This window comes from Lutra lutra, chromosome 2, assembly GCF_902655055.1.
Source record: "Lutra lutra chromosome 2, mLutLut1.2, whole genome shotgun sequence".
In the NCBI taxonomy this organism is placed as follows: Eukaryota; Metazoa; Chordata; class Mammalia; order Carnivora; family Mustelidae; genus Lutra; species Lutra lutra.
Genome location: NC_062279.1, coordinates 59,109,376 through 59,118,182, shown reverse-complemented (window position 1 = coordinate 59,118,182; position 8,807 = coordinate 59,109,376).

Here is an 8,807-nt window from a genome sequence, read left to right as displayed (position 1 = left end):
TTGTTCTCTTGCCTTAAATCCTCCCTAACACTCACAGGATTAAGCCCACACAGGTTAATTCCCAACCCTCCTAACCACATGAGGAATCCTGCCAACCTCCCTATAACATTAAAAATTTTAATAAGCATCTATTATATAACTATTCCCTACTTTTTAAAGTATTTCCCTATTGCTAGACATTTACATTATTTGCATTTTTATAATTAATGCTTTAATGAGTATTAATGTTCATGAAGCTTTGGATTTCAGAATATTTCTTCAGATTAGATTTTTAGAAAGAATATAACTAAGTCAATGAGTATGGACTTTTTTGGGGAGGATGGACATTTTTAGGACCATCTCACATATTGCCAAATGGCTTACTAAAATGGCCAAACCCATTTGTATTCACAAAAGCAGTACCTGAAAGTAAGCATCACATTTAAAGAGATACAAGCCAACTAGAAAGCACCTGTAGCAGGAGGAAACAAATTTGAGGAGTCTGTAAACATCCCATGCAAATAATTATTGGAGACACATGGGACCTAGGTAATAAGGGTGAAGATAGGAGAGGATAGTTGTTCAAATAGGATGCTTCTCTGAAGAGAGAAGTAAGGGTAGGCCATTATACTTGCTAAACATGAGGACAATATTATGATAAGGTTACCATGAGGAAGAGGACACAGACTTTGGTGTCATTTACAGAAAACAATAGAATAGCACTAGCTACTACTGATTGAGCATTAGCTGTGTGTCAGGCACTGTGCTAAGCATTGTAGCTATGGTAGTTACTGACTTCATTTTACAGCTGTAAGTAAGACTCCCAAAGTTTTAGTCACTTACCTAGAGTCACAGAGGTAATTGATAGCAGATCTAGTATTCATAAATTCAGGGGTACTGATTCTAAAGACCATGTTTTTCACCACTACACCAGGAGTTCCCATTCTTTTCCATCAAAGTAAACCTAATGGTAGAGAAGAATGAAAGGGGATCCTTGGGATTTGTGGAATTGAGTGGACAAAGCTAACTCTCTATTGTGTCTATATGTTCATATCATCATCATCATCATTCACATTGGGCAAAATGAGAAAGTAACCCAGATGTCCACCAGTGGGTAAATGGATAAACAAAATGGTATGTTTGTACAATGGAATTCACAGAATTCTTTAGAGGAATGGAAATACTGTCACATGTTACAATATGGCTGAAACTTAAAAACATTATGCTAACTGAAATAAGCCAATCACAAAAAGATAAATATCGTCCAATTCCACTTATATGCCATATCTAAGGTAGTCAAACTCATAGCAACAGAAAGTAGAATGCTGGTTACCAGCGGCTGAGGGGAAGGTGAGTGGAGCTCTTTAATGGGTATGGGGTTTCAGTTTTGCAACATGAAAAGTTTCTATGAATCTGTTTCACAGCAATGTGATTATACTTAACACTGCTAACATGTACACTTAAAATGGTTAAAATGGTAAATTTTACATTATGTGCTTTTACTGCAATTTAAAAATCTAGGTATATTTTTGTATTGGATTTTATTTTTATATTTACCATAGCAAGATGTGCTGCTCCCAACTTTGCAATAAAAATGATCCTCTAGGAGCATGTGCAATTTTATCTGTAGTTTTGTATATCCCTACATGTGTTGTGCTCAGTTTGAGAAGCACTGCTCTGCACCACTCTTCCAAGGAAACCAAATGCAACATTATCCATAGGGCACTGCCATTTCTGTATCTTCATCCAGAGTAACAATTGGTTATCGTCTTTCTGTTTTTAATTCCATTGATGGTATCTTTCCTTTTGGCTACTTTGGGTTTAATCTGTTTTCCCTTTCTGAATTCTTAAGGTGGATCTAGATCTTTTTCTAACAAAAGCATATGAAGATATAAATTTCTGTCTAGGCATTTCAATAGCTGCTTCCTATAATTTTTAACACATTTTTGTTTTCATTCAGTTCAAAATATTTCTAATTTTCCTTGTGATTTGTGCATTCATCCACAGGTTATTTAGAGTGTGATGTTTAATTCCTAAATATTTGGGGATTTCCACCTCTCTCTATTGTTGTTTTCTACTTTCATTCTATCATGGTCAAAGAATATATTTTGTGTCATTTCCATCATCTTAAATGTTTTGACACTTGTTTTATGGTCCTGAATACAGTCCTTCTTGATAATTCCATGTGAACTCAGAAAAGAATGTACATTCTGCTGTTGTTGGATATAATGTTTTAGTTGGTTTTTCCTTTCAGTTCTATCAGGTCTTGTGTATTTCGAAGCTCTAGTTAACAGATACACATATATCCAGAATTATTATTTTCTCTTGGTAAATTGACTCCTTTTGTTATGATTGATTTTCTTTCTTTGTGTCTGGCAATAATCCTTGTTCTGAGAGCTACTTTGTCTGGTATGAATGTGGCCACTCCAGCTGTCTTTTGATTGGGTAATACATCTTTGTGTATTGCATGATACATCTTTATCATCCTTTCCCTTTTAACCTGTGTTTGTACTTATAGTCAGAGTGGGTTACCTTTGTCTAGCAAATAGCTGCATCTCGCTTTTTGGTCCAGTATGACAGTCTATGCATCTCAATAGGAGAGTTTAGAACTTTTAAATTTAATATGATTATCAATATGGTATATTTGACAGTTGTTAAGAGAGTAAATTCTGAGTTCTCATCATAAGGAAAAAGCCATTATTTTCCTCTTTTTTTTTGTATCTATAGGAGATGATGGATGCTACCTTAATTTATTGTAATCATTTCTCAATAGATGTAAATCCTATGCAGTATATACATGGTAAACTTTTTCTGTGCTGTATGTCAATCATATCTCAATAAAAATGAAGAAAATGAATGAAAAAATATTCATGTGGTTAGATGTAAATATACTACCTTGCTATTTGCTTTACATTTGCCTGATTTGGTCTTTGTCTCTTTTCTCTTGTCTTGTTTTGGGTTGGAATTTTTTTAATACTCCCTTTTATCTCCGGTCTTGGCTTATGAGCTACACCTCTCCGTTTTTCTGGTTCTCATCTTTCTTTTTATTGGCAATGCTGTTTTCATTGTTGTTCTAAGACTTATAATACACATCCTCAACCTACTTCAGTCTCTCATCAAACAACATCATACCCCCTCACCTACAGTACAAAAACCTCACCGCAGGATGCCTTCATTTCCCACCTCCAGTCTTCCATGCCTTCTTTAATACATTTCACCTTTATATGTGATAAAGCCCTCAATACATTGTCATTAATTTTGCTTTAAACTTTTTTAAGTGAGAAAAAAATGTGTTTATGCCTACCCACATATTTACAATTCTTTTTAAAAATATTTTTATTTATTTATTTGAGAGAGAGAGAGAGAGAGAGAGAGAGAGAGCACAAGCAGAGAGACGGGCAGAGGGAAAAGCAAACTCCTCACTGAGCAGGGAGCCCAAAGTGGGACTTGATCCCAGGACACTGGGATCATGACCTGAGCCGAAAGTGGACGAGTAACCGACTGAGCTACTCAGTCACCCCCATATTTATGATTCTTGATACTCTATAGTCTTTTAATAAATCTGATAGCATGTTCCTGCTGCCTGAAGAAAGTTTATCATTTCTTTTAGTTCAGGTGTGCTGGCAATGAATTCTCTCTGATGTTGATGATCTGAAAAAAGTGTCTACTTCTCCTTCATTCTTAAAGGATATTTTTGGTGCAGATATAATTTTAAACTGCCAGATTTCTTCCTTTCAGAACTTTAAAGATTTTGCTCCATTATTTTATTAGTTTTTTAGGGCTGCCATGCAAACTACCAGAGACTGGGTGGCTTAAACGACAGACTCATAGTTCTAGAGGCTAGAAGTCCAAGATCAGGGTGTTAGCCAGGTTGGTTTCTCCTGAGGCTTCTCTCCTTCTCTCCCAGATGGCCACCTTCTTGCTTTGTCTTGCTGTGTCTTTCCTCTGTATGTTTGTGTCCTTACCTCCTCTTCTTATAAAGATACCAGTCACATTGGGTTAGGGCCCACCACACAATCTCATTTGATTACCTCTTGAAAAGACCTATCTCCAAATACAATCACTGGGAGTGCTGGGGATTAGGTCTTCAACATAGGAATTTGGGGAGTGCACGTTCAGCCTGTAACAACTGTTTTCTGAGAAGAGTGTGCTATCACTCTTAGCTCTGATTCGCTGTATCTAATGCTTTTTCTCCCCAGCTGCTTTTAAGATTTTTCGCTTTACCACTTTTTAAAAAAAGATTTATTTATTCATTTGAGAAAGTTGAGTACGCATGCAGAGGGGCAGAAGGAGAGGGAGAGAGAAACTCCAGGCAGACTCTGCACTGAGCACAGAGCCCAATGGAGGACTCTATCCCAAGACCCTGAGATCATGACCTGATCCAAAACCAAGAGTCAGGCACTTAACTGACTGTGCCACCCAGGCACCCTCTTTATCACTTTTTTCAACAATTTGATTAGAGTATATCTTGGTATGGTTTTCCTATGTTTATCCTTCTTGAAGTTTGTTGAGATTTTTAAATCTGATGCTTACACTTCTTATAAAATCTCAAATATGTCAGCTATTATTTCTGCATATATTTTCTGTTCCCTCACTACCCCAGCATTCTCCTCTCTTTCTGAGACTCAAATTTTACATATGATAAAACATTTATCTCGCTCCACAGTTCATTGCTATCTTCTTCATTTCTTTTTTTTTTAAGATTTTATTTATTTATTTGAAACAGAGAGAGAGAGAGATCACAAGTATGCAGAGAGGCAGGCATAGAGAGAGAGGAGAAAGCAGGCTCCCTGCTGAGCAGAGAGCCCGATGCAGGCCTCGATCCCAGGACCCTGAGATCATGACCTGAGCTGAAGGCAGAGGCTTAACCCACTGAGCCACCCAGGCACCCCTATCTTCTTCATTTCTTTGGTCCTTTTCATCCTATGCTTAGTTTTAGATAGTCTTTATTGTTTTGTCTTTCTTTTAAGATTTTATTTATTTGTTTGAGAGGGAGAGAATGAGAGAGAGAGAGCACAAGAGGGGAAGGTCAGAGGGAGAAGCAGACTCCTCGCCGAGCAGGGAGCCTAGTGCAGGACTTGATCCTGGAACTCCAGGATCTTGACCTGAACCGAAGGCAGTCGCCCAACCAACTGAGCCACCAGGCGCCCCTATTGTTTTGTCTTTACCGTCAAGCTTTCCTTTACTGTAACTAACCAGCCATTAATATCACCCAGTGCATTTTTTCCCAATTGTGTTTTTCATTCTAGAAGTTGCATTTGGGTCTTTTTTATATCTTCCATTTCTTCTATGCTTTCCACTAGTTTCTTGAATATCTGGAGTGAATTTCTAGAAGTCTTAACATCTTGGTTAATTCCATCATTTTTGTCATTTCTATACTTGCACCTATAGATTTTCCTCTTGACTAAATGTTGTATTTTCTCATGTCTTTGTATGCCTGACAAAGTTTTATTGAATGCTAGACATTTTGAAGTCTACATTGTTGGTCCTGGGTTTTGTTGGATTCCTTTAAATTGATTGGGACTTCGTTCTGGCATGACTTTACTTTACTTGAAAGCAGTATGATTCTTTCAAGATTTGCTTCTTTTTTAAGAACTTATTTACTTATTTATGTATTTATTTATTATTTGTTTATTGTGAGAAAGAGAGCGGTGGCAGGGCGGGATCGGGGGGTGGGGGGGGTGGAAATACAGACAGAGGCAGAGGAAGAATCTCAAGCAGACTCTGTGCCCTGACAGGAGCCTCCATCTCATGACCCTGAAATCATGACTGAGCAGAAATCCAGAGTTCGCTGCTCAACTGACTGGGCCACCCAGGCACCCCTCAAGGTTTGCTTTTTAATGTTCTCAGTGTGGGTTCAGATTAGCTTTTGTCTTTGATAAGGTGCTGAGTGGGAAAGAAGAATCAAGTCCAAGGACAGAGTGAATGGACAGGACTAGGACTCAGGAGACAGAAAAGAGCAGGAGGAATGAGAGCAATCAAGGGACAAAGACCAGAGACAGGCAGACCTGAGAAGTTGCGTTCCTGTAAAAGTCAGCAAATATTTAAATTGTCATGGGGGGAGGGGGGCGGAATGTGTTTATTTATAAAACTGAGCTAGGGTCTGGACTGAGATGATCATAAACAGGTTTCTCCTTTTCATTCAGAAGTCCAGTGTGATGTGGGACATTGTCTCGGTGCAGCCAAGCATCCTTGGTCTCCCCCCGCTCAAAGGAAGCGCTAAGCCTGCTTTTTGTTTACCAAAATTGCAGCTGCACATTTCCAAAATGCCCTCTAGGGGGCATTATGGCCTCCATTGAAAACCTGGTTTGGGATCTAAGGATTTAAAATATGCCTCTCTTCCGTGGCCCCAGTTCCTCATCCTGCCACAACATCTTGCCACAATCCCAAGAGCCCTTTTCTTTGTACACTCTTCCTGGATGATGAATTTATCCACTTTTGCGGCAGCAACTCCCTCCCACTCTTCATGGTTCCCACCTCACGTGTACAACTTCCCATATCTGCCTCTTCCTCTCTGTTTAAAGTCTGCTCACCCTTGAGTGCTGCCCACTCCGTGAAGGCTTCTCCCTCCCTCTTACCTTCGGATATACTGCCTAAGGCTTAGTTCTCAATCTTACGGAACTCCTCAAGTTGTAGTCAGGATTGGCAGCTAAAAAGCTGGGGAATGGCTTTTTAAAATGTCGATTCCAAAGCAACCTCCTCAAAAAGGTAGTATTTGAGTAAGCCTGGTCAATTATTTTCATTTACAAACACCCACTGTTTGTAACGTACTTGGTAATGTACATTTTAACAAGCTCTCAGAGAGATTTTGATATAAACTAAAAAATTAAGATCTGCCACGTTGGACATTTCATTTGCATCCCAAGTGGTGTGTAAACCTTTCAATGTAGGAATCCTTTTTAATGCTTGGAAGCTAGCTCCATGCTGAGCACATAATTGGAGTTTTCACTTTTCAACATCAGGCACTGAGGATTAGTGGGACCCAGGGGTGTCTTGTTGACAGATTGTAGTTTTCTGCCTAATCTAGATCAAACCGTATTCTTTGATATGTGCAATTGAGTGTGTTTTCTGGGTCTTATATACAGTGCTTCAGTAAAATGCTGTACCAATGAAGCTTCAGGACAAGTGGCCTGGCCTTTCTTTTAACTAGATTGCTGCCCGTAATCCCATCCTATGAAGAAATTCTGGAGCAACCAGTGCCTAGGACAGAATAATAAAACTGGTTCCTGCTTTCAAGAAACTTCAAGTCTAATAGATGAGAGAGATAGGTAAACAAATAATTACATAGTAATCAAACCATGTAAAAGGTACCAAATATTGGTGAAGTCAGGGAACTTAATATCTGAGTTGAGTTTAAAAGAATGATTAAGAATTAATATTCAGCAAGGCAGGGAAGAGCAACCCAAGTAAGAGAATTGCCTTTGCAAAGGATGGCGAGGTGGATTCATAGGGTTGATCAAGGTATGAATGCTAAGTACAAGTGTTTGGTGAAAGAGAATAGTGAGAATGAAGCTTCCTCCCAGCCTTGGGTTTTCCCATGGCAGGATGAAGATGCTAGTGGGGTAGATTTGTGGGAATAGACCCTTGAAGCCATTCTTGTCTCCTTTTACTCAGAGGCAGACAGTTCTAGATGGCATCGCCCCAAGCCTCTCACTTTCTCAAGCACAGTAGCTTTTAAAGCCCCTGGGGCTATAAGTCTGGTCTCCACATTCACTGGAGAGCAGAGACTTTCAAGGACCTTGGATTGCAACTCCCATAAATAAATACATCTTATACTGTGACCTAGAACACACATGTGCAAATGTAAAATTGAAACACAACTTCTCCAAAACACTATCTCCATTGTTGCCTGCAGTCACTTTGATGTTTTGTTTCCTAGTATATTCCATTAAAAAAAAAAAATTAAGGTTAGGTGGCACCCACTAAGTTGATTTCACAGTCTAATGAGCCACAACTGGCACTTTGAGAAATACTCTCCTGGAACTTACATTCTAGTTTGGAAGTGTTGAGAAACAGCAGAGTACAGCTGCCAAGGGCTTGGACTCTGGGAGCAAATGGCCAGAATTCAAAGTCCCAATTCACCTATATACAGTCTGCATGACCCTGATCAGGTTATTTAACCTTTGTATGCCTCAGTTTCCTAGTTTGCAAAATGGGATAAGAGTACTACTGGGTAGTGTTGTTGTGAGGATGAAGTGATAGATGTAGAGATAAACGTAGATATATACCCAGAAAACTGCCAGGCATCTAGTGAGTGCTGCTTAAGTGTTAACTGCCATTATCTTCTTCCTCCTTGGCTCATCCTCATCATCAATGAACCTCCTGTCATCCCCTCCTAAAATGAAGAAGCCAAATGTGGTACCACTGGTGGTTTGGTGTAGGGGGACTTACCAAAAGGTTTATTTATAAAGCTGTCCAAAGCTATACAGAGTGTGGGCCTGCTTGCAAGGCTGTGGCCCTGTTTGCAAGGAAGAAGAAGGAAACTCCTTTCCCAGTCATGGTTTAGTGTTTTGGATAAGGTGGGTCTGAAATGATCCCTTTGCATTCCATTAACAAACATTTTATTTCCTTGCTCACTTTTATGACCACCTAGAATCCCACACTCCCAAAGAAAGGGGAACCTTCTTACTGTGTGTGTTGAGGACCATTGGAATGTCAATCCACAGAAGGCAAGCTGGAATTTCTTTCCTCATCAATTCAGTGAACTCAATCCAATAATGGGCAACCCACAAAGGGGGTTTAAAAAAATGAAGAAGAAGAAAAGCAAAAGCAAACTTTCCATTATGCCGAAGGCTGGCTGTTTAACCTGCCTCACCCAGCACCTCTCA